This window comes from Vicugna pacos, chromosome 28 (assembly GCF_048564905.1).
Source record: "Vicugna pacos chromosome 28, VicPac4, whole genome shotgun sequence".
NCBI classification, from domain to species: domain Eukaryota; kingdom Metazoa; phylum Chordata; class Mammalia; order Artiodactyla; family Camelidae; genus Vicugna; species Vicugna pacos.
Genome location: NC_133014.1, coordinates 15,601,415 through 15,629,400, shown reverse-complemented (window position 1 = coordinate 15,629,400; position 27,986 = coordinate 15,601,415). Strand labels below are relative to the sequence as shown.

The following is a 27,986-nucleotide window of genomic DNA, read 5'->3' as shown; positions in this document are numbered from 1 at the left end:
ATGTATCAGTCATCAAATGAACCCAGTTTTCTCCCTGTGTCTAAGTAGGGTGCTTTAGACAGACTATGAACCACTTTGTGGTTCCCCAAGGTTTGTTACTACACCGACCACCCAGCTCTGCACAGCGTGGCGGCTAAGCTAACCACTTACTCTTCTGTTGTTGCACTGGAACCTTCAACTTCTTAAAAGGCGATTTTCAAGTAAGATGAATAATTTTTCTTTTAACTATCAATACATGGTAATTTTGAAAAATATATACTAATATATAAATAGATACCAAAATATTAATAGTAATTATCTCCAGGTGGTAGGATATGGGACTGTAATGAATTAATTTTTTTTAAATATGTCTAGTTTTAGAATCTAGTTTATATATATAATATGCACTGTATACATATGTAGAGAGAGAGAGATCATATTCCTCAATGCGTATTTTCACTTATTTTATACTGTGTATGACAAATTTTTAAATATTTTTGTTTTCCTATTCGTCCTGAATACAAGTTTTATTGGCTGCCGTGTTCCATTCTGTAGATTTCGCTATTAACCCGTTCCTCATCGTTAGGCTTAGGGATAGCTGCCCAGCTTTCGCGACTGTGACGATGCTTGTGTGGCGCAGTTCGGCGTGTCTGTTCCCTCCGCAAGCTCCGCAGCATCTGGGACTTTCAGCGCCATCCCTGCTCTCTTGGCAGCAAGGCCGTACGTTGTCCCCGCTAATTATTAGCACGCCCTTTTAGCTCCAGCCTCCAGAAGGTTCTTAAGAACGAAAAATTCGGATCCTTTACAGAATTTTCAAAACCTAACAAAAAGACTGCCTAGCCTGTCCACAGCAACGATATTGACAAAATGTTTAAATTAGAGGCGTAATGACAGCCAACAGAAGTTCCGATGCTCCAGGCCTGCTTTATCTAACGTGCCCCATGAGAAAGGAATTTCCTTAGAAAGGAATTTCAGAATACCCGTTTGACGGGGGGCGGGGTGCGTGTGCGTAACTGCTGAATCGTTTTCTCGATCCCAGTAGAATGTCCTTATTGATTCGTATCTGTTTTCTGTTTTACTTGATGGTGGGGGGAGGTGGCGGGAAGAATTTAAAATCTATAAATCCCCAGACCATTAGATATTATTTTGTTAAATACACTGAGAACTGGAAAGATTAGTTAGACAGTCACCGTACTTTTGTGTGAATCGCATGTTAAGGGGCGAGCCTGAGCAGTCTTCAGTACGTATGCCATCCGCTAGTCACAGCAGACTAGGTTTAAATTTATAATTTAAATTAAATCGAATTTAAAATTCCATTCCTTAGTCATTCTAGCCACTTAAAAAGTGTTTTATGACCACATGTGGCTAATGGCTACCACATTGTTAGAGAAATTGCTACAGAATGTTATAGAACATTTCTATCATTGCAGAAAATTCTGCCGGGCAGCTCGACTGTTTAACCTACAGTCTAACACTAATTCCTCTCTGCAGTCTCTGCTGAAGCATTTTTTCACAGCCGCAGAATGCCTTCCAGAGCAACCTGGCTTCTTGTAAGTTTGTGTGCGGACCTTTTAAAAGCAATGCATTATTGCATTCTTAAGCCACGCCTAGGATTACTGAAGCATATTGTAATGTCACTCTGCTTAAATTATCCGCACGGGATGCGTAATTACCACCTCAGGTCTTTTAATATACATGTCCTTTAATTTTGCATTTTTCTTAAACATACCAATTTGCACTTAACCATAAATAATAGAGTGCCGAGCTCATGCGTGTCAATGAGAATCCCCTTCAGAAGTGAAAAATGGCCTGCGTAATACCAAGGAGTATTTGGAGAACATCAAACCCCTTGACAGATGCTTGCTGCCACAAGGAGTTATTTTCTTCTGCTCGTAGCTCAAATAGGATCAGTTGCATTTTGCTTTTGAACGATATTGGAGGAGAAGGTTACAGCAACGTGATTTGCAAATCGCAACTGCATTTCGCAGATTACCTCTTTCCCTAAATTAGTCCAAACACTTAACCTGGATCCGGCTACCAGGCCTGCCAGTATCAGTAGCTGTACGTTCGCCAACCCCACAAGAAGGCGTTTGCCTCGGCTCCAGGTGAAAACGCGTCGGAAGTTGTCTGATGCCCTGACACCCACCTCTTTCCCACTTGATTTTGACTCCGTCCACTGGCAACAGAAATGTTTGTCCAGAAGGTGTGGTTTTAGTGGCTTGGTTGCCCAACAGCATCTTCATTGTTGGTTGATGCCGGCAATGCCGTCAATTTCCATTTCTTGAACTTTTCTTCCTATTAACATGAGGATGTCTCTGGAGTAGACTGATATCATTCACAGAAGATGGCATTTCAGCGGGAACTTGAAGGATACATGTTGTTTTTCTAAATAGAAATTAGGAAGAGAGGACAGAGAGGCAAGAAGAGCATTCTGCGTGGAGGAAAGACATGTGCAAAGACCCAGTGATCTCTCTGGGGGACAGCAACTTCTGTGGAACTCGAGGCGTGAAGAGGACAGCTCTGAAAACGAAATTAAAGAAATAACCCAAAGACGCATTAAGAAGGGCCCTGATTGCATTTATAAGGCTTTGGGGCTTTCGTTTATAAATAGAAAGGGCGTTGTAAGAGTTTCAGCAGAGGAGCACCATGAAAACATTGTACATGTGAAAGGTTTCTCCTGCAACAGTACGAAGGAGAGATGGGAGAAGAGTGGTTCTGAAGGAAGGGGTGCCAGTTAGGCATTTGCCGGTAAAACCAGAGCAAGAGATTTCAAAGGTCGGAACACAGATGCTGGCCATGGATTGGAAATGGGAAAATGCACAGGGATTCAGGAGACATTTGGAAGTTACCCAGCCTTCCCTCTTCACGTGTTTGAATAGACGTGCTTCAGAGTCCAGTCGCTGAGCCCTTTCCCAGACGTGCACAGTGGCACAGAGCATCCTTCTCTTCCTACAGGTGGGTTGACCCCTGCCCCCACCTCCCTTCCCCAGCCCAGCCGGCAATAGGATTCTGTGCTGGGCCCTACCTTTCCTCCCACGCGTGCCTGGTCCCCTCCGCAGGTACAGAGGCTTCTAGCAGTCGGAGACCTCGGGGACCTCCCTCTAGCATCCTCTAGGGACACAGGTAACAGTTGATATGATAAGTCTGAGATTGTGCTTCCCAAATCTGACAGATCAGATGGGAGCTTTTGAGAAATTAAGGCTCTTTGTTCCCAGTTTTGGTGCTTTGGATTGAGCGGCTCTAGGAGGGGGTCTGGTTTTTTGTTTTGCTTTTTATAAACTTTCAGCTGATTCTGATGGCCAGCCTGGTCTTTTAAACTCTGGGCAGAGTTCCTAATTCTGACTCTGATCTTGTCCGACCCTGTGGTACCCATCAAGGCGCTGAACTTTCAGGGTCTCAAATGTCCTCATTTGAGAAATCACAGTATTGAGGGAGGAGGTGCCAAGGCTGCATCCATCAGTCACGGGGCTATACCTCAATGAGGATGCTTCCGGGGACGTAACTAACCCCTCATCCTGGGAGCTGAGTGTGTATTACTGTCTTTTCCTGAAGGTATTGCCCTGCAGGCCTTCGTGCCGGGGTCCCTGCCATACTCCCTGGCGGGGGCGGTCCTCCTGCCTGGGGATTCTCCCTGTGCGGGGGCTGGATGGGCACACGGCCGGGAGAACTGATGTCTGATGCCGTCGCCCACAGACACGCGTGGTTGAGGGGCCTCAGCGCAGCACAGATGGTGGTAGGTGGCCAAGGGTGTGTAGGGGGCCCTTCAGAAGCCCGTGGGCCAACATCAGCTGTGCCCCTGCCTCTTGCCAGCTTTTCGCCCACGGCGCCTCCTTGGTTGGTGCCTGGCCCACGCCTCAGGTGTGCTACCAGCCCGGTGACTCATCGCGGTTTTGCTGTGCCCTCCTCTTCGATCGGGAGCTAGTAGGCATTCTCCTGTGCCAGCTCGACAGCCAGCTCCTTCTTATTAACCACTGCAGATAAAGAGTCACTGATGCTTAGTATTTAAAAAAAATTTTTTTTAAAATCTGTTTTGCCTTCCTGGCTGTAATTCAGGGGAAAAGTTTCTCATGGAGCTGTTGGTGCTGAACTGGGCTGCAAAGTAAAGCGACGGATGGAACACTGATCCGAAATGAGGGACCCAGGGGCCCAACACCCCAGTAAGGGCGGGATCCTGCCACCTGCTCCCAGAACAGAGCAGGGTCTTCCTACCCCTCTGGATGTCCTGCCTTCTGAGCGGCAGTGCTCCCCTGGTATTCTGCAAGACAGTTAAGATGCCTTCAGGCATCCATCGTGTGTAAGGGGTTCGCGTCTCCTGATGACTCTGTATGAGTGAGTCAGCTTCTTTTTTGTTATGTTCCCTGCTACCATCCCTGGGAGAATGGAGAGTCGCTCAAATCTCTACGTGTTCTGAGGATCAAGGAGAAACCAGCTGAGGCAGAGCTCTGTCTGGGCCCCCAGGGCCCTGAGGGACACCACCTTAGGCCACTGTTCCCTGAGGGCTAGAGTCCTGCCTTCATCCACGCTCCTGGACTGATCCTCCCGACAGCACCCTGTCCTCTCCATCCCTCCTTCTCCCCCCTCCCCCGACATACTCACCCCAGCCTCTCCCCACGAGTTCTCTGAGGACGTACCATTCTCAGAGGATGCCCCGTGCAGGGAGGGGGAGACCTTTAATAAATCTGTTAAACCCTCTGAACAGCAGTCCCAGAATACGGGAGGTATAGCAGGGTGGAGAGTAGAAAGAGGGGTGAAAAACTAAAAGGAAGGACTGAGAAACAGGATGGAGAGCAAGACCGGCTTATACTGACAAAGAGCCAAATGCTGGCCCCAGTATGTGACGCCCTTCCTGCCCAGCGGCCAAACTGGGCTTGGCCTGGTGTCACTCTCATACTGGGAACACTGCTGGCATCTGAGGCTGTAATGCCGAGGCAGAAGCGGCCCCTGCCCTCGTGGGGCTTGCAGTCTCGTAGGGACACACAGGCACCCTTACCGATGACCAGGTGTGCTGGGGGGAGAGTTCCAGCTGCTGTGAGGCCAGACGGTGGGGTTCCTGGGCTAGTCTGGGGAACCTGGAAGAGCCTTCCTGAGAAAGGTGCATTTGAGGAGCGACCGGAAGGAAGAGCAGATACGCACTAGACCCAAGGACCAAGGCAGGAGCTGAAATATTCCCAGGGAAGTGAACAGGACACTGAGTAAGTGGGTTTTTCAGGGAGAGGCCAAGAGGGGTTGGAGGCAGGGCAAGGTTGCTGCGTCTTCCGTTTCCTCTCGTGGTCGGAAGGAATGTACCAGATGGAGGCTGCCTTGATGATGCTCATCGAACCCAGGTAGACGAGGAACTGAGTTTATGCTTGGAAGTGGCTGCTCTGGAAAACGGGCAGGAGGCCAGCGTCTGGGCAAAGCTGTAACCCACAGAGCCCAGCTCCTGCTTCTCTGGAAAAGTCTACCCCAGCGAGAGTTGGAGTGGCTGCTGCTGCCCTGAGGATGGCACCCAGGCCAGGCCCAGTAATCCTGATGGCCCTGGACCCCAACTGCAAGCAAGCACAGGTGGGCACAATTTTCAAGCAAAATTACAACCCGAGAATGGAAAGTGGAGGGGTGGGTGTCGAATGCTATCAGTTCTAAAGAGATCTGTGCCTCCTTTTGTAGTGTTTTAAAATCCGCAGACCTGTTCTACATCTATTTTTATGTCATTTGATGGCTACACACCATCTCCCTTTTACAGGAGATAGAACCATGTTACAGAGAAATTAAATGACTTATCAGAGTTCGCAGCCCATACATCGGCTTTCCTGTTTTCCTTGCTAATTCTTATTCAGGACTGAGCCTCTAATGAGGACCCAGACCTTCCATCTGGAGGAAAATGGCAAGAAAAGGGAAATCAGAAAACTCAGAAAGACAAATTGAAGACGAGCTTTGGTCTAATTTCTTACACGTTTTTCTCCCATCTCGGCTCCTATGTAATGAAAATTTATATTCTTCAGAATTATCCCATGCTGCCTTGTAAATCATGGGAGAAAGATTTAATTTAGCTCACGCCCATTAGGGGTGTTTTATTGCACTCTGAATCATGGGTATGGGTGCATATGACAACTCTGAGGAGGCTAGACCATCACAATAAAAAGAAAAATCAATGTTTCAGCTTTTTTATGTAAACTGGTGACCACTGCACTAGTCCCACGCCAGAAATTGATAAAACACACCCGGAAGCCGTCCAGGTGTTGGAAATGCCGGGGGCTCCTTGACTCGCCTGCAACCCTTTGTTGAAAATGAGGACTCCTCTAGCCCATCTTTCAGGCAGGAGAGGCCCCGGGAGCGCGCGGTCTGTGTGTTTCCATGCAGCAGTGGGAGAGCTCGCTCTCTCCTAACACAGCAAGATTTTCGTGTCTGTCACGTACCATGAAGGCTTGACAGAGTGCGTCGTCCCTTTTGCTGCTGGAACCTGGGGCTTTATATTCAAAGCACACCTGAGTTTTAATTGCCTAACTGCTCCCACAATTAGTTCTTCCTTGAAAAAGTGTATCGTTCTCTATCATTCAGACAAAACAAGAAAGTAATTGTTTTCATCGAACACAAGCCCAACAGATTTAACTATGAAATTTCTCTACTCGCTTCAGAAACAGAAATATGTTTATTTATAAGGACCATTTACAGTCTGACTACGAAATGGTCCTTCTACTCTGAACTGCAAAATTCCGAGTACTCTTCCCTCCGGCGATACGGCGCAGATTGATGGTTTTTCCACTCATTCTTGTTAATATTAATGTATTATGATTAAGCTATTTTTAAAAACTAAATCAGAAGGTTCTTGTAAATTATTTTTGTATCTTGAAATGCCTCTAGAATTTTCTTCGAGTGCTGCAGGCGCCATCCGTGTCTGAATTCCAGCAACCAAGGTGGCTTTGACAAACTTAGCTTAGCAAGAGCCCCCACCTAAGAAATCAGGGATTGTAGACAAGGGGCTACAACCAGGGCCATAAACCGGGGGTCATAAAGCTGACTACAAGGGGAGCAAGTGCAGGTGCTTATTTGGCTAATACAGTTTTTATTTAGATATGAAGGTGAACTCCTCAGGGGAAACGGTTCCCTTTTTGCCGCAGGCTCCACCGTTCCCTATTGTTCCCATTTGCCTTGTCATCCCTTTATGCTTCCTGCTTGGACACCAGAGTTTGTGATTCTTGTACTTTTGTTGCTGTTGTTATTAAGTTCAAACTACACTAAAACCCTAGTTTTGTGTCCTAAACATTGCTTTGGATGATACAAAAGAGAAGAGTTAGCGATTTCTCCCGGTATCTCAAGACCATTGGGGGAGTACGGAGCTTGACCATCTCTCCAACTTGGCGAGGAAGGAACCGGTCATCTTTTGCGTGATCAACTGTGGGCCGCCAGCCTGTGAAATAACTCACCCAAGCTCCAACCGCAGTGAAGACATTTGCGGGGGAGGGGGTGGGGGACACGGAAATTTAATAAAATTTAGCTGATGTCTTCACAGGGCCCTTGGTGGTTTGCTTTGGCATGTCACAGACTCTCCAAGTCACTGTTTTTGAGTCTGATGAGAATTGGTATGTGAGAAAGTGTACCACAATTTTCTTGGGTGATATACTTTTTAACTCAGGTAATTCCAGCCTTTGACAACTCAGTTTTGCCTATGACGTAACAGGTTTTCATGGCGGGGACTTCCTTAAGACAGTATAATTTACAAAAACTCAAACAAAATATGGAGGGAGTGTGTTTACATGACCACGGTTCATTCTGCTTACCAAAGGGCTGAATAATTAAACGCCAGCCCCCCTGGTATATTGAGATGGTTGTTAATGAGACTTTTGGCAGTTTGAGAATTGGAGTGAGTGGTTAAGTAGAGGGCACAGATACGCACATGCAAGCTACTGCCAGGAAAAGTTTTCTTTGAAAATATGAGGTGCCCTCCCCCGAGAAACACAAACTCATAATTACACGCAGGTTCTCAGCCCCAGTCTGTCCTGTAACGTCCAGTGCCCCTCTAGGGACAGAGATTTCAATGTGATGGAAAGCATAACTCTACAGAAATGAGTTTGTATCCAACAGCAAGAACTGCTCTCCAGTCCCCCTTTGCCCGTGTAAGTCTGACAACTGTATGTTTAAAGTTCACAGTGGTGATGGTGCGTGTGGGATGTGTGTATGTTTACACTGAGGTTGGGAAGGGCCTCCAGTTAGTTAGATCCGATCATATAAAGTCGTGATGAGAAGGGTCTTCCAAACACCAGTTATAAGACAACAGGCAAGTTTCTTTATCCTCAGAGCATCACTTTTCTTTTATATAAAATGGTGATATGAGGATGACCGTCTCGAGAGGTAAATAACCCAGGTCTGAATAGTAAACACTAAGTAAATATCTGGGAGAAAATCACATTTAAGGATTGGATTAAAATAGAACAGTTTAAAGCCTTGGAGGGTCTCATCTGGCAAATGTTTTATTTTTATTCATTTATTTTTGTTGAAGTATAGTCAATTACATTGTGTCAATGTCCGGTGTACAGCACAATGTTTCAGTCATGCATGCACATACATATATTCATTTTCATATTCTTTTTCAGTACAGGTTACTACAAGATGTTGAATATGGTTCCCAGTGCTCTACAGAAGAGATTATTTATCAATTTTTATATACTACTTAATATTTTCAAATCTTGCACTTAATGGGGATTGAACCCTGGACCTTGTGCATACCAGTCACAGGCTCTACCACCGAGCTCTACCCCCGACCCTGGCAAATGCCTTACATCAAACCAATCTGCACAGGAACCTTTCTGTGACTGCTGTCTGCCGTGTAGATGGAGGGACTGGATCCCACTGTGATGCGGATCACAGAGGACCACTGGGGAAAAGACTGCTTGAAATAGCACCAGTTAGATCTTATCAGCAAGCAGTGTGCCGATGTATAATTACTTGTCATGACCACAATACACCATCTCAAAAAGTACTTCCCAACTGCCTCTTTCCCCCTTATAAATGTATTATTCATATCTGTGTAAATAACAGTTTACTGAGTTCACTTAAAGAAATCCATTGATTTGAGTAAGCTGTTAGCCACATGTGACTGTCACTCAGGCAGTGATCGTGAGACGCCCCACTCAGGATGTCTGGAAACTGACTCCAGGGATAAAAGACGAACAGAAATACCATCCCATCTGTTAGCCAAACTGACTGCAGCAAATAATTTGGAACTTAATTACAGAGTTGGTTACATTTTCAAAATGTGATGTCCGAGGGCTGAAAGTTTTGTTTAAATCTCTCCATGTTTATTTCCTCCAAGGACCATCGTGGTGGCTACATATTGCAGTCTTAGAATCACTGGCTGCTGCAGGTCTAAGGGTTGGGATTCAGGGTGCAGTGAAAATGGGCAAAGCTGTCATCTCCATCCTCTCACCGCCTTTTCTCTCCTCCTTCTTCGGTCCTGAACTAGCTGCGAACAACTCCAGTGTTTTCACTTCCAAATAGACTGTTAGGTAGAACCTCAGAGCCCCAGTTGCATAGGAACTTCAGGTGAACAACAGTTTTTGGTTTTCTTGTTTTAGTGTAAGTACATCCCATACAAAACTTGAGACATACTTAACACTAAAAATAATCCATTGTTTATCTGAAACTCAAATTGAGCTGGATGTTCTGCATCAGTATCTACTAAATCTGCCCACCCAACCTGCAAGACAATTATTTTGTCAAGAAACGTGTTTGAAAAATAGCATCAAAGCTACTCTTTCCAAAGTCACTGTTACTAATTAAAAAGTCCTAAAGACCAAGCTCTTTAAGGTCTCCAAAAATGAGCCTCTTCTGGTGGAATTTTGGGCACATTTCAAGGATGGTTAGAGAGATGTTTCAGTTGGGAAAGCCCTTCCGTGGTTCCCAAGTGTAGAGCATGGAGGTGGTGCTGCTTCCTTGCACTCACCAGCCTGATAGAGGGGAAGAAAGAGGAGGGGAGGAAGGGTAAACACAGTGACTGTTGTATGCTATTTTATTTTCTGCTTTTAAGCATCAATATTAACAGCGTGGGTGGAGACGGAAGAAGGTTAACTTGCCGACTGACCCCTTTGGTTACTGAAGCCAAAAGTCCTGGAGTCATTCTTGACGCCTCCATTTCTCTCACATTCCAAATCCAATCCAACAGTAAATGATGTCAACTCTACCTTCAAAATAGAGCCAGAACCTGTCCGCTTCCTACAATCTCCGCTGCCAACAGTTTGGCCCAGGATGCCGTGATTTCTTCCCTGAATTACTTCAGCAGCCTTCTGCCCGCTTTCTCTCTCTCTTCTGCCACTGCCCTTCTCAGTTTACTCCCTACACAGCCTCCTGATGGATCTTGTGGGAACCCAAGTCTGAGATGTCACTTCGAGGCCTTCAACGGTGTCCGCCTCACTCAGGTTGGGTCCTAACAGTGCAGGACCAGCCCCGCACTCCTCCGTGGTCCCCGACTGAGCTCAGCTCCTCCAGTGCCTCCCGTCACCCTTTCCCTGCCACTCGGGTCCTCCAGCCCTGCCAAGGGAACTTTGCAGCTGTGTTCCCTCTGCTTAGCCCCGGTATCTGCATGGTTTGCTCCATCACCTCCAAGCTTTCATTCCATTGCCTCGTTCGTAGTCGTTGCAACCCTCCCCACCCACTTTCTTTCTTTGCTCTTCTCTTCATGGCGTGTACCACTGCCTGACTCTGTCTTTTCCTTCTTGATCCTGTTATTGCTTGCCCCTTCCCCTAGAACGTAAGCTCTGTGAAGATGCTGGATTTTCACTGTTGCTCTTGTGTATCTTGGTTATTGCTGTATCCAGTGCGTTGTGCTTGGCTCATGGAAACTGCCCCATAAATATTTGTTGGATGAATGAGTGAGCCAGTAACAGTTTTTAACAAATTTTCTGTACGGATTGGATACCTGTCTGCAGAGAGAAGGATCTTGGGAGAATGAGATTGAGGACTCGTACATTGTGATGGCGGGGTCTCATTCTGCAGAAGGTCCAGGCGTCATGGCAGGAGATGTTAAAAAGCAAGACAATAAGGAGACAGGTGAATAGGCAGGTCAACGTGAGGATTTTGGATGCCCAGGAAGGTAATAGAGGCACTTCACAACTTGGCCAAGTCTTGTCCTTTTGCAAGATTGGATTCCAGAAGTATCCATTTGTCTCGTAACTATGAATTATGCATCAGTAGTCTCCACTCTGGGGCTCCCTTGTCGTCACCAGGACGTGGGAAGACATTACGATCATTAAAATCCGGTCTTGGTGTCTGGGCTGTGGCGTCACTGCCGCCTTGTCCGGTGGCGGCTAGTTTCCTGCGCGTCTTTCTCTCATGCGTCTTCTCTCTCTTCTCTTCCCCTCTGTGCTCAGTTCTCAATTCCCAGGCCTCTTAAGGACACTGATTCCAAGAAGAGCCTCATGAGAAACAAATCAAGCCGCATCACCATCCAGCGGGTAGACTGCCGTTTCTCCCTGCGGGGGCTGCAGCCACCTCACCCGCTTCCCTGTCCGCTTGCCCTTCTGTCCTTCCTGCAGGCCAGCTGCCCCGAGCGTCTGCTCTGCTTGCGGGTCCTCTTACCCGTCCTGGAATAGGCTTCGTTGCCTCGAGAACTTCTCAGCTCTCAAAACTCAACTCATGTGAAACTGCCCTAGTGAATTAAATAGATTTCTCCCGGGAGCATTTACTAGTGTTTCCCTGAGGAGCTCACGACACTTTACACAGACAGCTGACCCAGCACTTAGCGCGTGATGATGTTTTGTTGGTGTGTCTGTCTCCCCTGGAAGACCAGGAGAGCCTCTTTGCATCTCTGCCACCAGGTACAGCGTACAGAAGGTATACAGTAAGTGCATATTAGGTGAGTTATTTTGGAAACTTCGGAGAAACCTATTCTTGCTCCTTGAGATAGAGTTCTCTGGAGCTTTACTTGGTCCGTCACAAGAACCCCCCCAAATCAGACCCCATGACCCTTTCTTGCTCGTGAGCAGATGTGTCGGTGGGACCCTGCCCCAAAGCGGGAAGAGGCAAAGCGTTTTTCTCACGGTAGCTCTTCTGCTGATGAAACCAAAAGGCAAGATAATCGTCAACCTTCTGCTTACTCTCAGGATTGGCCACATCGGTCAAATCGCGTCATTCCATGTTGTCAAGCTTTGAGAGAAGGCATCCTTCGTTTTAATTTTTTTGCATGATTAAAGTCATTCAGTTACCATTCAATTTAATTAAATGGCTTTTATGATTTAATTTTAGTGAGGGGAAAAATGATCAGTCATTAAAATGATGATTGATGATTTTTTTTTCTTTTTATTATTGCCGTCGATAACAGGAAAGAGCTTTTGAGATAAGTTTTGTAATAAAAAAAATCCTCTGGTAGTCAGTAAAATGTGTTATCAGTAATGAAAAAAGCGTTGTTGATATTGTTAATTAATAAGTGATGAATTAGCATAGAACCTGACACCTCATTTACCCCAGTAACGCTACCCTGGGAAATTGCAGAGAATGTTAGGCTGTCACTCCGTACAGAATTTTTCCTTGAGAGAGTAAGAGATTGAGAGAGAGCGCTGGAAACGGAGAGGGAGCAAGAGCGTGAGAGAGTGAATGAATGACGACGTGTAATCTTTGAAAGTAAAAATTCTGAATTGTACTTTCGCACTCAGGCAAAACTAATCTGTTAAAGAAAATCCATGGTCTACATGATGACATGTTGTAGAAATATCAGATTTACTTAATAGCATATGTTTTTCTTTTTCAAAATTAAGAATTGATACTTTAAGTTGTATGTCATAATATTTTCTTCCGAGTGAATTTCATCCGGAGATTTTTTTTTTTCATTTCTGTCAGCAACGTTCTTTGGGATGCTGAGGACTAACTTGATAATAGAGGAAAAATTGGGGGCAATTAATGTTGGGATTCTTTTTGTAAAAGAAAACCATTCTAAGTGTGTATATTTTTAATACAGCTCATTGGAATGTTTATTTTTCTGATCCTGGAAGACATAGCGTAATGCCCAGGATGCTTGGTTTTTTGGCTTTTGGTTCTGACCCTAATTCTCTGACGCTGAGTATTCTGCAGTTGCATTCACTTCTGACATTACCTGGAGACCCCAGGTTGAGGGCAAAGTCCTTCACAAGACTGCCTTCACTTCAGACCCCACCTGCAAGTCTGGGGTCCCCTGTGCTTCTGACCAACTGGCTAAAACATCGCACGTTCCCACAACTTCCTTGGGGCCGTTATTTGCTAGAACAACTCGCAGGATGCATTAGAAGTGCTGGACGTAAGAGGACTGTTTTGTTATGAAGGACACACCACGGAAACTGACTCACAGGCGTAGTAAACAAACGTACGGTTACCAGAGGGGAAGGGGAGGGGTTGGGGGGATAAATTCAGAGCCTGGGGTTTGCACATACACACTACTCTATATAAAACAGACAAACAACGAGGTCCTACTGTGCAGCACAGGGAGCTATGCTCAGTATCTTGTAGTGACCTGTAAGGAGGAAGAATACGGGAAGGAATGTGTGTAACTGAATCACTGTGCTGTGCACCAGAAAGTAACACACTGTAAACCAACTATACCTCAATTAAAAAAAAACACGAAAAGAGAAAGAGAGATACATCTTAAGAACCACCAAATGGAGGAAATGCACAGGACAGGGTCTGAGAGAGGTGGGGACCCAGAGCTTCCCGCCGCCTCCTCTTGATGACCTGGGCACATCATTCTCCCAGCACATCAGTGTGTTCACCAGCCAGGAAGCTCCTGGTGTCCCGAGTTTTTTCTGGGATTTTGTTACACAGGCACGATAAGTTAAATCATTGGCCACGTGCTTGAATCCATTCTCCAGTCCCTCTTCCCTCCTTGGGGGCCTAGGGGCCCAAAGTTCCAACCCTCTAACCGTGCGGTTGGTGTCTTTGATCACCCGCCCCCATCCTGAGACTCTCAGAGCCCCACCCAGAGTTGCCGCGTTAGCATAATAAAGGCAGCCTATCACTCAGGACATTCCGAGGGGTTCTGAAGCCCTTAGCCAGAAACCAGGGACAAAGACCAGATACTTTTTTTTTTAATACCACAGACTTATTTGATAAAAGTGTCTTGGCTTGGGATTTTGGGGTGGCTAATAAGTCAGTGGAAGTGACATGCTCTAGGCGTCTTGCATGTGCTTAGCACCAGCCTTGGGAGGAGATGGGGTCCTGGAAGTGTAAGGCACGGCGCCTGCTTCAAGGTCCGTTTCAGGGAACCAGGTCAGCACCATCTGGTGAAACTCTGTACCTCTAGGAACTACCCAGCTCGTGCAGTGGGCGCATGTGTTCTCACTGTCTCCCCATAACAGCCTCATACAGTAGTCCGGAGGGTAAGTGAAAACACACTGTTAGGTCCGAGTGCAGGTCTGTCCATTTCCGAAACTGTAATTGTCCACCGCTCCACATTCTAAATGCAGACTGGAGTTGAGTCATATCGACAGAAGAGGGCACTGGAACGACTGGTGCGAGTTCTGAGAAAGGGAGCTCAGTGGGATGGGGAGAGTCAGCAGAGGCTTTGTGGAAAAGGGGTGGACTCCGACGAGGTCTTGAAGAGGAGAGAGCAGAGCGCCTCCTTGATGAGAAGAACAAAATGAGTAAATATGGGGCAGAAAGAAGTTGGAGATGTTCGTGGATGGATTACATTTCTTTCCTTGAGTATCTGGGTGCAGGGAGCTCATCTTACCTTGAATGCACCTGTTCCATTCTGCACCGCTCCTTTAGGACAAGAATCTCTCTTGCTGCCAGCCAGAAACCGCTACCTTCTCCTCAGAGGTCTCAGTTCTCTCCTCCATAAGACAGTCTCCAGAAGAGGGAAAGTTTCTCCCCTGGCCCCGGAGAGTCTGCTTTCCACAGGGTAAACCAAGCCAATCCTTGCCCACATTCTTCAGAGCATGCGGTTCCGAGATCCTGTGTCTCTGAAATCGTCTGTCTGCATCGGAAGGTGGTGAAGAGAACCTGTTGTGACATCACAGAGACTGGGATTGGAAGTGCTGCTTGCCATTTACTAGGTATGGAGGTGAAGTCACCTCCCTGAACCTCAGCTTCCTCCTCTATAAAGTGAGGGTATTAAGAACTCCCCCAGAGATGGTGAAATTCATGTGAAGTAGGACAGTGCTCCCGATAGAACAAGTATTTATTTATATGACATATTATCAGGGTACTTTATCTGTTAGCATTTGCTGTACAAACAAAACAAAACAGAATCCTTTAATAGCTTAAATTAAAAAAAAAAAGCAAGGTATTATCTCACTGTTGTGTGTGCTGGCCCCGTGGGCTGGGCTCTCCCTGACGTTCTGATGCTCCCGGGCGGGCTCCCTCGTGCGCTTGCCATCTGCCGTTGACTGCACGTCTCACCCACGTGCTTGGTGGCTGGCTGGCTGCAGGCTGTGGTTCTGGCCAGGTGTCCGTCTTACCCATCAAGCCAGCTTGCGCTAGTTCACGTGGTGGCGGCCTCGGGGTCCCCAGGACCAGCAAAAGGACATGTCCTATGGGGCAAGTGCTTTCTGTGTCTCCACTGGTGCCATGTTTGCTGCTGTCTCATTGGCCAGAGGGAGTCCGGAGCTGGTGTGGATCAGAAATGCCACAGGTTATGGATGGAGGGAAAATTGAGGCTAATCTTACCTACCCCAGACTAAAATCCTCTTCCTAAGAAACCGTTCTGAAGGCAGTAGTGAAGGGTAGATGACTCCATCAGAGACTGCATTTGTGTATATCTCTTGGCTCATTAGTGACTTTGCACTTTATCGCATATGTGTGTGTGTGTGTAGTTGGATGTGTCGGGGGCAGTTGTTTGTGTACCTAAGAGAGGGAGAGAGGAAGGAGGTGGGAAGCTGCCAGGCAATCTGGGAAAAAGGTCACTGATTCAAGCATCCTTGGTAGCCTCATGCCCCATCCGGGCAAGAGGAGCAGAGGACGGCCTGCAGCTCAGGCCCGCCCACCCTACCCCGCTCCGTGTCCTGGTGATGTGACGCAGGTCAGGGGTGCCAGGCTTGTCCCAGGGAGTTAGATTTCTTCCATTTGTCTCTTCATACTGCAAATACATGTTCAGTACTATCTCCAGGGTACCGACTGGCTTGCACACTGAGTGCTGAGCGCTGACACTTGGCACAGTTGCGGAGGCGTGGCCGCGCTTTTCAGTTCTGAGCCCCGTGCGGAGTAGTTTCTCCAGCTTCTCCTCTCTCATGACTGAGCCTGCGCAGCACAGAAGTGGCGGCCACTCCCCTCTCCACTGCTGTGCAACCATCAACACCATCCCTTCCATCAACTCTGACCTTCAGTCGCCTTACCGTCTCTGAGAATCCGTCAGAGTCCTCACAGAGTCGGGAGGGAGATGCGTCCCTGCCCCCTGGAGGACATTGTTTTCTCCGGCTCCTTCAGACATGAGCCTTATGGCTTTAGCTTTTCAGTCTTCGCAGTCTCTACCCCATTCCATCTAGAATCCTGTTGTATCAGATAAGATGCTTAGGGTTGCCAGCAATAGAACCACTCGCTTCCCAGTGACTTGAAAAACGACTGTTTATTATCTCACACAACACACGGTCTGTGTTCCTTAGCCTAGACCCTGGGGCACAGCAGTGTCATCAGGGACCCGGTCTCCTTCCGTTTCTCAGCCCTGGTGCCTCACCTAGTCCACGTGCTTGTTCGTTGCAAGATTCAGGATGGCTGTCCATGGCCCAAAAACAGAGGTTCCTAATACGTGCCCCCCCTTTTTTTAGTAATAAAATATCACGGAGAAGTTCCCCACCAGACATCTGTCCTGCTGGTGAGCCATGACCTGGCTTCACGGAAGCTGGGGAAACCAGCCCACGCCTGTTTTAGCCTTTGTCACGGTGACAGATTCTTCCATCAGGGACAAAGAAGACGGGGGATGGCTGTTGAACAGGTTGCCAACAGCATCTTCCACACTGGTCTCTTTCCTGTTATAATTTTCATTCTCCCCTGGGTCTGGGGACACTTCCCCTGGGAAGAGGCCATCCAGTGTCAGCTGCCAAAGTGTCCGTTCCTGATGAGTCAACCGATGCCTCGTCAAGCGCAGGTGCCTTCACACCACACCTCAGAGCGATTTGTCCTTCCTTCCAGGGCACCCGTGGAGAGACTGACGGTCACTTTTCCTTCTGGTCTTTGTACAAGAGTCATAGTCTGCGGACCAGTCAACAGTCCCTGTTTTTGCCCCAGTGGGTACTCATACCAATAGATAAAGCTCAGACAGCCCAGGCAAGACTCCCAGTGTGACTGCAAATTAGGGTCGTCTCAAGGAAGCTTAGGACACACTCGAAGTCTGATACGGAATTAAACGGTCTCCTGACTGTTGAGCCTCCAAACGTGAATTTCTGAAGAATACCAGGAACATTTCAGCCCCTCTGTTTGCATGGTCCCCACAGGCGTAGCTGGTGTGATAAAGGACAGTGTAATGGATATGCACTTCACAACAAGAATGAAAATGTCTCACATGGCTTTTGTTTTCTTTTAAAATTGCATCTAATCTACTTGGAGCTTTCTCTCTTACCAAGGAGATTAACTGTCAATTGCTATAAGGATTCTTGCACCGTATCAACCCCTCCTGATTACACGGAGGTGCTAGAGGCCCCATATCGATCCAGGGCTCTCGGGACTGGCGCTCTGACCCTAGGAGCAGGGGGCATCCACTTGCCTGATCAGTGTCTGTGTTCACGTGGTCCCTGAAAAGCAGGTGGATCTGCTGTTTCTGCCATGCTTTGTCCCTGGATCTTTTCTGAGGATGGACCCAGTCTCTTTAGGAGCCACCCGCATAGCCATTTTGCCGTAGGAGCCTGCCGCGTCCTCAGATCCCTGCTGTTTGTAGCCATGGTACCCTTCCAATCTCAGAAGACATTCTCTAAAACCTCTGTCTGCTCTGAGTGTTCCAATGACCCCCTTCCAATATTTGCTTCTGTTTAATAATTAATGAGATGATTTTGCAGAACCTCCCTTCAAGAAGCCTTAGGAGACTCCTCTCTGGACTCTCTCCTACTTCTAGCAATGCGAACAGGGGAAGACGTGAGAGTGGTTAGTTTTCTTCTCACCAACTCATCCTGCGATCAGTAGGACGTGTTCCTTGCTGAAATGGAACAAAATTCGATTCTAGATTGTCGTGCTGATTGAGTATCTGCTTATAACAAATCAAATCATGATGGTGTTGGGAAGCACCTTGCCGGTGCATTTGGCTCATGCCTCCCTTTCAGCTGCCTGCGTCCATCCTGCTGCACACAGTGGCTTGTTCTCTTGGCAGACCCATTCCTTCCATTCTGCATGTCAGGTCCCACCCAGCTACCTAGACCTAGTGCACAGTCTGCCTTCTTTATCAAGACCTCTTCTACCTCCAACCCCATTTCCTGAGTTAGGACAACCCTCTCTTTTTGCTGTGTCCTTGGAAGACTGTGAGACCCCTGCGTTACAGCATGCGTCCTTCGCCACCTCTGGGTGTCCTTGTATGTGTGGGCCCTGTATCTGTATCAGCCCATTTGAGAGCAGGGCCGTGTCTTGTCTTGCTCTCTTCGCTTTGATGGTGCCTAGAAACTGACTACATGGAATTAATGCAAATACGTTGACTCCTGACCATGAATAGTGTATAATGGGACACAGATCATATATGCATGCTATATGGTAAATTAATAACATAGACAATGAACAGGAGACATCCTGGGGCAATCCAGACTGGTAAATATGGTGCTAAGGTCAGTGAAGATTCCAGCACCTTCTGGTGGTGAGATAGAGAACCACAGAGAGCTGATGACGTTGGGGGTGGCTTCTTAAATATCTTCGGAACCGGAAATGAGTGTTGTATCGTCATGAAAATTTGAGTCACTGGAAAGAAAAGGACAGAGCAGAGAAGCCATGGGCATGGGGAGGAAGATGGATATGACTTCAGCATCTGTGGGTTGGTTTGGACACATCTGGGAGACCCCCCACAAGGGTGGCTTCTGTTTTCATCAAGCCTCACAACTTACAAAGTGCTGTCACGTGTATCACTTTATGTGATTCCATCTAGGGATATTCCGAGGCTGAATATTCCACTCGGTTGCAAATAGCACTGGGAAGGAGACGCACTGTGTACAAAGTCAAGATGTAACTCGGTGGTAACAGACACGTCTGGTACCCAGCATAATGATGATGAGGGGGATAATGATGAAGAGGATTCTGATGATGCTAACCGTGCTTACTGAACGCTCTCTCTGTGCCCAGCATGTGCAAAATGTTTTCCATGCATTAAAACTACTCTTCCCCAAAACTTCAAGGGAGAAATTTGAAACCATCCGTCTGATGGAGACGGAGTTGCTTGTCCCGTATCCCTTGTCCCATATCACTCACCTGGGGGATGGTGGGGCCGGGACTCAAGTCTAGGCGTCAAAACCCAGTCATGTTCCATCCCCTAGAGCCCTCAAGGCTGAGGGCAAAGCAAACACAACCAAAAGAAGAACACAAACTTTATTTCATGATATGTGCTTAAACCCACACCTCTGACAGGGGGACCTGTCACCTGTGGCAACCAGGTCAGAGTTCAGTACGGGATAAAGGCATTTCATCTGCTTAGTGCTGCTTCCCGTTTGAGAACACAGCTCTGTGGGCTTAAGCAGTGATTTTCTTAGTTAGTGACTTAATTACCTGCTCAAGATTTGGCCTTGAAACTCAAACCACCTCCCCACTCAGCCCGTTTATGTCCGAAGCCTAAGAGCTCGTGCTCAGGCTTCTGCCCCAAGTCGCTGCCCAGGGTCCCCCAGTGACCGTGTCCCGAGTGAGGGCTACTTACCTGAAGGTGAGACAAACAGGTGAAACCCCGTGGCCTCCTTGGCACAGAGATTGAAAAAACCCTCTTCCCAATCCCCGCCAATTTGTGTTTGCCATCGGAAAGTTGCTTTGGGAAATGATGTGGATCAGAGAAGTAAATTTTCTGTCAAGATAAACTTTAGTAGTGAGCAAAGCGAAATCTGGAAAAGGAAAAAGATCCCGGTGTGCTTCATCTCATTTTTATTAACGTGCTTTAATATTTACCACCGCCCTACTTGGTGGGCCAAACTGTCAGTGGAAGCGTTGAGCTACAGAGAAGATTCGGGAATTTCTCTGGAGGGGATACCTTCAGTCTCATTTTGCAAACAGAAGCTGTCGATAACAGATGTGCTTCAAAGAGCTGGCAGTTTCCTAAGAAATAAGGGGAAAAACGAAATCCCTGAAGCCCCACCACACAGATACCAGGAGCCCAGTGCCTCTGGTCTGGCCTGACTTCTCGGCGTGTTTGCGGAAGTTGCTGTTTTGCAGGGCACACAGGTGGTGGAGTGCCTGGGCTAGCGAGGGGTGGGGGGGGAGGATTGGCAGGGCACCAGCTCCGAGCCAGAGTCTTCTTTTCTTTTTCCTGAAGAGCTGAAAAATAGAAACACAAACAGATCCTTCCCCTCCTCCCCCAGCTGCCTTCATCCCTGTGCTTTGGGGCCCGTAGCCCCGGGCCAGCCAGTGGAGCCCCGCAGGCTGCATGCTGCTGGAGCTGAGGCTGGGTTCTGCTGCCCTTTGGGGCTGCTCGGCCGTGATGTCCAGAGACGCTGAGTCTCACCGGCCAACAGATTCAGGACCACGGCCAGAGCCCGTGTGTGAGGGCTCGACGGCACCCGTGCAGTTTTGAGTTTGACAGCACGGGAGGATGCGGTAAGTGATGAGACTCGAACGAAGGTGGGTGGGACTTCTGGTCCCCCTTCTTCCTGAAGTCTCTGTTTAAGTTCTTAGGAGATCTAGCAGGTGTATGGCTCTGGGGAGGGGTCAGCTCGGAGAGGGGGGACTGGGGATCGGCTCTGTTGACAGAACTGGAAAGCATTGTTATATCAAGAAACAAACAAACAAACAATAAAAGCAATCACCAGCGGCAACTTTGCAGCACCCGTGTGAGGGGAGCTTTGTAAGCTCCCTGACTGAGGATTCCAGCTGAGCCTGACTGACAGAGTGTGTGTCCTCTCGCTTTCTTCCCACTGCCTGAAATAAGTTCCCCACCTTTCCCCTCCATGGAGATCAGTTCTTTTTATCTTACTAATATTTAATGTCCTCTTTAAATGAACCTCTTACAGCCACCTCTTAGAACCCATTTCTAGAAACGAGTTGTTCTGTCGGCCCTCCACTCTCCTCTGGTCTGTTTGTATAAATGCACCGTGTGACCATACAGTGGTGACACGGGGTAGGAACCAGTGTCACCTGAGGACTTACCATCAGCTGTATACATGATCCCTGATCATCTTCCCAGGAACCTGCAGGCATGTCCTGGAACCACTGGTGTGTCCATTCTAGAGATGTGGACGGCATGGTTCTCAAATCTCAAGTGATGCCCTGCCCAAAGGCCATGAGACCTGGGTCAGGCTCTGTGCTCCATGGTGAGCGGCAAAGTCAACTGAAAGGATGGGCCGTCCCTTAAGACGCAAACAGTCTTTTGTTGCTTCCCTGGTAAACATGCTCTCAACAGAGGAGTCAAGAGGGGCTCAATTCAGAGCGGTGACCAACAGGAGCAATTCCGCTCCCTGTGGGGGACAGTCTGAAGCTTGTGGCCCTCCCAAGTCACACTGTGGGTGGCCAGCCACATGTCACCACCCTCCTCCATCCACTGCTTTAAATCTTTGCATAGTATGTCGTTCTCAAAGTGGCCACTTACATCATCATCCCCTGTGACCCTTACCAGATCCTTAGGAAACAGGCTGAGCGGGGCTTCGTTTCTGAGTTTTATACCCAAGGACTTAAAGTCCAGAGAGGAGATGGTGTCTCTAAGTCCCTCAGCGACAGAGCCAGGACCAGCGCTCTGTCTGTAAACTCCACGCCTGGAATGTGTTCTACATCGTGAAACCTCCAAGGAAGGACAGCCCTGGGCGATGTCGAGTGTAGGGGGCGGCGCTGATAAGACCCAAGTGAAACCTTGGCTGTTCAAGCAAGCTCTGAATCCCAGTTTTCAACATCAGAGAACCAGGTCCCCTCTGACCTTCTCAAAATCTCAGCTGGTGACCTGCCGTGATGCTTTACCATCTCGGTGTTGTCTCCTCCCCACGTCGATCACGGTCTGTTGTAGCATTTCTCAAACGTCTTTTCCATTCTCTCCCCTCTAAAGGGAATTTTTGGGCTTCCCCCCAGCAAACGTCCCCTCGCTCTGAAGTTTTAACACCGCAGATGTTATATGACTTTTATTATTTACATACCGTGTGTGTGTCTGTGCTTCAGATACACGGCTACTAAGATTTGTTTAAAGGTCAGTTCTGAATCCTTTGACCCAGTATTGCCCTCCCTGAGAATGCATGCTGTCGCTCAGAACTATGAATCGAGTAAACAGAGTTTGAAAAAAGAAGACGGAGGAGAGAAGAAAGGGAGGGAGGGGACAGAAAACAAAACAGCAAACGGTAAAACAAGTTTGCAAAGACACAAAACCTTGAACTGAAGGTGGTCCTCATTCTCCACTAGCTGCAGCTTCCCTGGTGGGAAAGATCCACGTGTCGGGGTTTCACTCTGGCCAAAGGCTTTGCAACGTTCGGTCCAAAGCTGGGGCAGAGCATTCTTCAGTCGCTCTGCGAGCGGATTACAGGGAACAGGCTTGGAACAGACTCGTCTTTGAGGAGCTAGGGAATTCTAGGAGCGGCGCAGAGCGTTTCCCCTGGCCAGGCAGGCGCTCTGTGCGTGGGGTTGGGGAGGCGCCTTCCCTAGGGGGAGTCTGAGAATCCGCAGCGTTGCCTGTGGGCAAGCAGCAGCGAAGGCGAATGTGTGCGAAATCACTTCCGCTTCCCTCTCCCTCCTCCGTGCCCTGCCTCCCAGACCAGAGACGAGAAGGAACGCCCCAAATCCCCAAGACAGAGGAGAAGAGAGAAGCCTGGACGGCGGGCACTCACTCGCCCTTGAAGCTGGACCTTGGACTCTGCCTCTTAACGCAGGGAGCTCCTCTCCCAGAAGAGAGTCCACCTCAGACGTGCTCTCCCTTTGTCACACCTGCTTGAGCGGCGTCAGACTGTGGCTGTTAGTAGGCAGAGAAGAAACAGCTTTAAATAAACACCGGCAAATCTGTCGCAGCCGAAGGTGCAGGCTCAGCGTCTCTGGGTCAGTGTGATGTAATGCTGTCGCTCTGAGATGAGAGTTTGGGAACTGGGTGACAATCGCAGGCTGTGTGGTGGCCTTCCACCTGCAGGAACTGGCTGCAGAGAGCCAACAGCTCAGATGTGGAAATGGGATTTGCTGTGTTGCCAAAGAGCCCCGGGAGTGACCCTGCCTTCAGCTGGCCTCCAGACCGCACACTTTGCCTCCTTAACTTCTCCTTTCAGACCTGGTGCTTGCAGGAACTCAGGTTTGGGGACAGCATCCTGTCACAGGACAAAGCTGGGGCCGCGTGGCTTTGGTGTCCCTGTGGTGCTCAGCCTCCCCCTGGCTGTGTGTGACCTTAGTGCATTTTTCTTTTATTAAAACAAACAAAGCCTCCACTTACTTAGCACCTACCAGGTGCCAGGCACCGTTCTAAGCACTTGGCAAAGACTATCTCACTTCATTCTCACTAAGAATTTATTTCATTCTCCGAACAACCCTGTCTGCAGTTTACAGATGAAGGGACTGAGTGTCAGAAAGGTTCAATAACTTGCCAAAGGCACTCAGCCCAGGTGAACCCAAGCATTTTGTCTCCAGAGACAGTGGTTGGCGCCCTCACTGTGGTGAGTGGCCTTGGGCAAGCCATCGAACCTCTGGAACCTCAGTTTACCGACCTATAAAATGAGGATGCTAGCACTCCCCTGGACAAAGAGCAATGACGGTTTGTTGCAGGGTTTGCACGAGGAAAGGTTTAGGATGCAGCAGGCTGTCGGGCACCTAGTAGACAGACCATGTAATGAACACTCCCATGGGGGTGGTTGCCATTCATAAATGGATCAGGCTGAAGTGGAGGCCTCTCCGTCACACACTCACGGCGAGCCTGGTGGACCTAGACTCTTGGCACCGTCCTCTTGCTCATCCTCACCTTCGAGTTAACTTGGTCTCTGGTGCATTCAACAGATATCTCCTTAATCCCTGAACAAGGAATGTGATGTCCCTTTGACTGAAAGGCTTGACCAGTACAATTAGGGCTAAAAAGCCCGAGCAACCTGTTCGCTTCAGTTGCATCTCAGTTCGAACGTGGCTCCTCCTCCTCCTCTTCACAGTGTGCTTGTTCTTTTCTTTTTGTGCCTTTCTGCTTTTTGAAATAGCGTGCAAGGAAGGATCAATATGAGAAACTCCAATACAAATGACCTGGACAACCAGTAAAAGAGTGAGGCTGAATTCCGAGAAGGCCCATTATTTTTAGAATAAAACACACACACACACACACACACACACACACACACACACACACGGACTCAGTGCCGGAAAATATAGATTTCACGGGAGATGCAATCTCTGTGGAGCAGACAGTGAGACAGAATCACAGGACGCGTGGTGGTTCTGCAGCTGAGGGACAAACGACAGGATTGCTTTGGTCAGCTGAAGACCGATGGCTGCATTGTCCCGGTAATTGTGTGTAGCTTGGCTTTTCCAGACCTTTCTGCGGCGGATTCATCCAGCTCTCCCGTTCCACTGAGTGAGCCTTCACACTTTCATCCAAGGCTGCCCAGAGCTGGAGGTCCCTGCGATACATAGTTGGCAAGACTGAGAATTCTTAATTTAAGGTAAACACACTGATGGTCAACAGCTAATAATCCGTGATTTCTGAAGAGGACGTTGGTTTAGGGAGACAAAATATGCTTGGGAGATTCGATCTTTATCCTGGCTTTATTTTAAGCCCTATACCCTGGCGGCAGATGTGATCTTAAACGTGAGCAATAGCGTGTGTTGTTTCATTGGAGAGGCACAAGGAAGACTTTCCCGTCCAAATGCGCATCACCCAGCTGTTTAGCACCTAAAGTTCTAGCATTAGAACAACTTCTAGGTCATTGCCCACCCACCCAAGGATCTTTTATTGGAGCTGCAGAAACCTCTGGGTAAAATTGTTACCACCAGCCATGCATCAGTGTTCTGCTAGGACACAGTTTTCACGTTTTTTAAGGAGTGGCTGGTAAAGGGGTTGCTGGCAGTAGGCGGAGTGGAAAGGGAGCATTTTGATGTGAAGTATTTGGAAAGAGTTGGCATCTACGTGGCCGTCTCTGAAGTATCGTGGAGACTCCTGAAAAGGGGTGTCAGGCGTGGGGTGGGGCGGGGGCACAAAAGAGGCCGCGGTGAGCGCCAGCCTTTGCCATTGCCACACTCCGGCTGGAGGAGGAGAGGGTATAGGAGTGTGTGTACGATTGTCCAGAACGCCTTCTGTGGGACTTACCGACTTTTGAGTCCTGAGCAAGGCCAGCCCTGCTTCATAACGACACAGCCAACCAGAGACGGAAAGGCAGGTGGACGTGGGATTTGGGAGCTCGGCTTGGGGGTGGCTTGGACCTACTGACCTCTCCTGAGCTGAGTCCTCTTGTCTAAACAATGGGGCAAGTTTGTGTCTGCCTTCTGAGACTGTCGGGAGAATCAAAAATCAATAAAATAATTGTAAAGAGGCCCGGGTAAGCTCCCGGGCGCTCAGAGACGAATTCCAGGCACGTCTGTGCGTGTGCGTCTTTCTCACAATGTCGGCCACCAGGTGGCGTCGGCGAGGCCGGGGCCGCCTCAGCACTGACCCCTCATCCAGCCCAGCCCAGCCCAGCGCCCGGTGGCCACCAGGCTGCCTTGAAGAGCGGCGGCCGGACGTCAGACGCGTGGCTCCTGTAGGCTGCTGAGCTGCGGGGCTGGTGATTCTCCCGACGCAGTGTTTCTCAGCCTTGCCTGAATTTTACCATCACCCCGGGAAGTCTTAAGACATCTCACCCAGCGTTAGCTCTCTTGATGGTGGTGGTGGTTTCAAGGGTGTAGACATCTATCAAAATTCATCCAATGGTACAACTGAAATAGGTGTCGTTTACTGTGTAGGAGTCTTACCACAATAAATGCTGTTAATGAAAAAGATCTCCTCGCCAAGGGCGCATTCCAGCTCAATTAAATCCCAGTCTTGCGGGGAGGGACCCAGGCATCCGTTGGTATTGAAGCCCCCGGTGGTTTCAGTGCGCAGCCAGGGCTGAGAAGCACCTTGCTAGCTGAGCCCAAGAAGGGAGGACGCAGCTAGAAGATATATTTTCCCCCCATAAAGCTGGGAGAAAAATGGCCTCTCAATTTTATATTGAGAAGAAGCAGATAGCCAACCTAGGAGATCAGAATAAGGCAAGAAAGGACTAAGAGGTGTTGCAGCGTCGGGCTGGTGCACCACAGCTGCTTGCGATGACCAACATAAAGCACAAATCTTGGACCGCCCCCCCCTTCTCCACCCCTCCCCCTTCCTGCCATCTTCCTGGAGGGCTCTGAGCTGCTAATATTAATTGTGGCCACTTGCTCAGGCCCGGTAAGTTCTTTCTGGAGTCCTGGACAAATGTCTGTCTGTGTTTTCTCCCTGCCCCCGCCCCGCCCCCACCACGGTGACATCCATCAGGCTTTTAGTAAAAAGGAGGTGGCTTCGTAGCAGACCCCTGTGGGTGCGTGTGAGTTGAATGTGTCCTCTGTAGGGTTTCCTTTCATCTTTTCCTGTACTTTCTAAAACCCCTATTTTCCACCCACACATGCCTGTTCTTTCTCATCTGTTTTCCAGCATCCCCACCTCCCTCTGCAAAGAAACCCTAGTCTCTTTGTGATTTTTTTTTAATCTACCTTTTTCTCGTTCGTATGCAGGCAAGCCTGATGAGTCAGAGTATCTGGGGAATGGGAGTGCAGGGGGATTTCCATTTTCTGGTTAGGTGGCACGAGCTGGAGAACCACTTTCTGTTCTGTGTTTCATTGTGAGGGGAGAATGGTGAACTAGAAGCCCCGAGCTGAAAGGGTCCGTAGGGAATCCCTGCATGAATCCTCCTAGAGGCAGAGAGAAAGATGCTCACGCAGTAAAGATGATCGCCAGGTGACCCCGAGGCCCGGGAGTCCCAGCACCAGGGCTAAAGGCAGTTTCTCCTGACTTCGAGACCCTGTGTCTTCCAGAGCAGAATTAACCAGGGCTGGTCACAACTAAATGGCATTTTTCAGGTGAACTCTTCTGTTCTCTCGTAATGTTATACGCCCATGAACCTCACCCATCTTGTTGGGGGAGAAGAGGTTCTTGCCTCGCACAGGGAAGAATTCAAGAGCGAGGCGTGGCAAAGCGAGCGCAGGTTTGTTTAGGGAGGTGCGCCCTCCATGGACAGAGGGGGTCCGTCTCACGCAGAAGGGAAGACGGCTCAGGAGACACGTATCCCACAGGCAGAGCGTGGGCCGTCTCAGAAAGGCGGGAGGGAGAGAGGCTGAGAGGTGTGCGGGCGTTTAGTTTGCCGTAGAAGTAGATCCACACGCCGTAGACACAGTGTGGGGCGTCTCAGAAGACGAGAGAGCGACCGCGAGGTGTGCAAGTGTCGGTTTTCATGGGCTCGGTCATCTCGTGGTCTAACGAGCAGGAGGGTTATTCCAACTACTTTGGGGAAGGGGATGGGATTTCCAGGAGTGGGGTCCCCCAGTCCACCTTTTGACCTTTTATGGCCAGCCTAGGTACTGTCATGGCGCCTGTGGGCACACCGTGAGGCTCAAGGTCTACTGGAAGTCGAACCTTCCGCCATCTTGGTTCTCACCACAATGGCTGTGTCCTTCCTTCAGTGGTTGTGCCCTGCCTCCCTCCCTCCCACGTCCATCAGTGTTGCCTGCCTGGCCCCAAATGCCCTTCATCTTGCGATGCCTGCATCTCTAGTCCCTCCTGCTTCTAAGGTCTGAGGTCATTTCCCTGATTGCTGTGCTCACACTCACTGGACGAAGCACACGGATTGTTTTGAGGGGAGATAAGTAGGCTGATGTATTTATTTGATGGAGGTACTGGGGATTGAACCCAGGCCCTGCTGCGTGCGGAGCATGCAGTCTGACCCTGAGCGACACCCTCCCCCCAGCACACTGACTTTTAAACGCAGAGCCCGCTCCCACTGCAGAGGCCTCCCCGGCGTATTTGGAGAAGGGGAAGGCCCCGG

At 48.8% G+C, this 27,986-nt stretch overlaps 1 protein-coding gene and 1 long non-coding RNA gene across 5 annotated transcripts in view; one reads left to right on the top strand and one right to left on the bottom strand.

Moving 5' to 3' along the window:
* Positions 1-27,986, top strand: part of CTNNA2 (catenin alpha 2) — a 933,346-nt gene that overhangs the window by 581,781 nt on the left and 323,579 nt on the right. The window lies entirely within an intron of this gene.
* Positions 13,987-14,884, bottom strand: LOC140690047 (uncharacterized). The gene is made up of 2 exons (XR_012065240.1): positions 14,648-14,884; positions 13,987-14,536 (listed from the first exon to the last, which is right to left on the bottom strand). It is a non-coding gene; the product is annotated as an uncharacterized lncRNA (long non-coding RNA).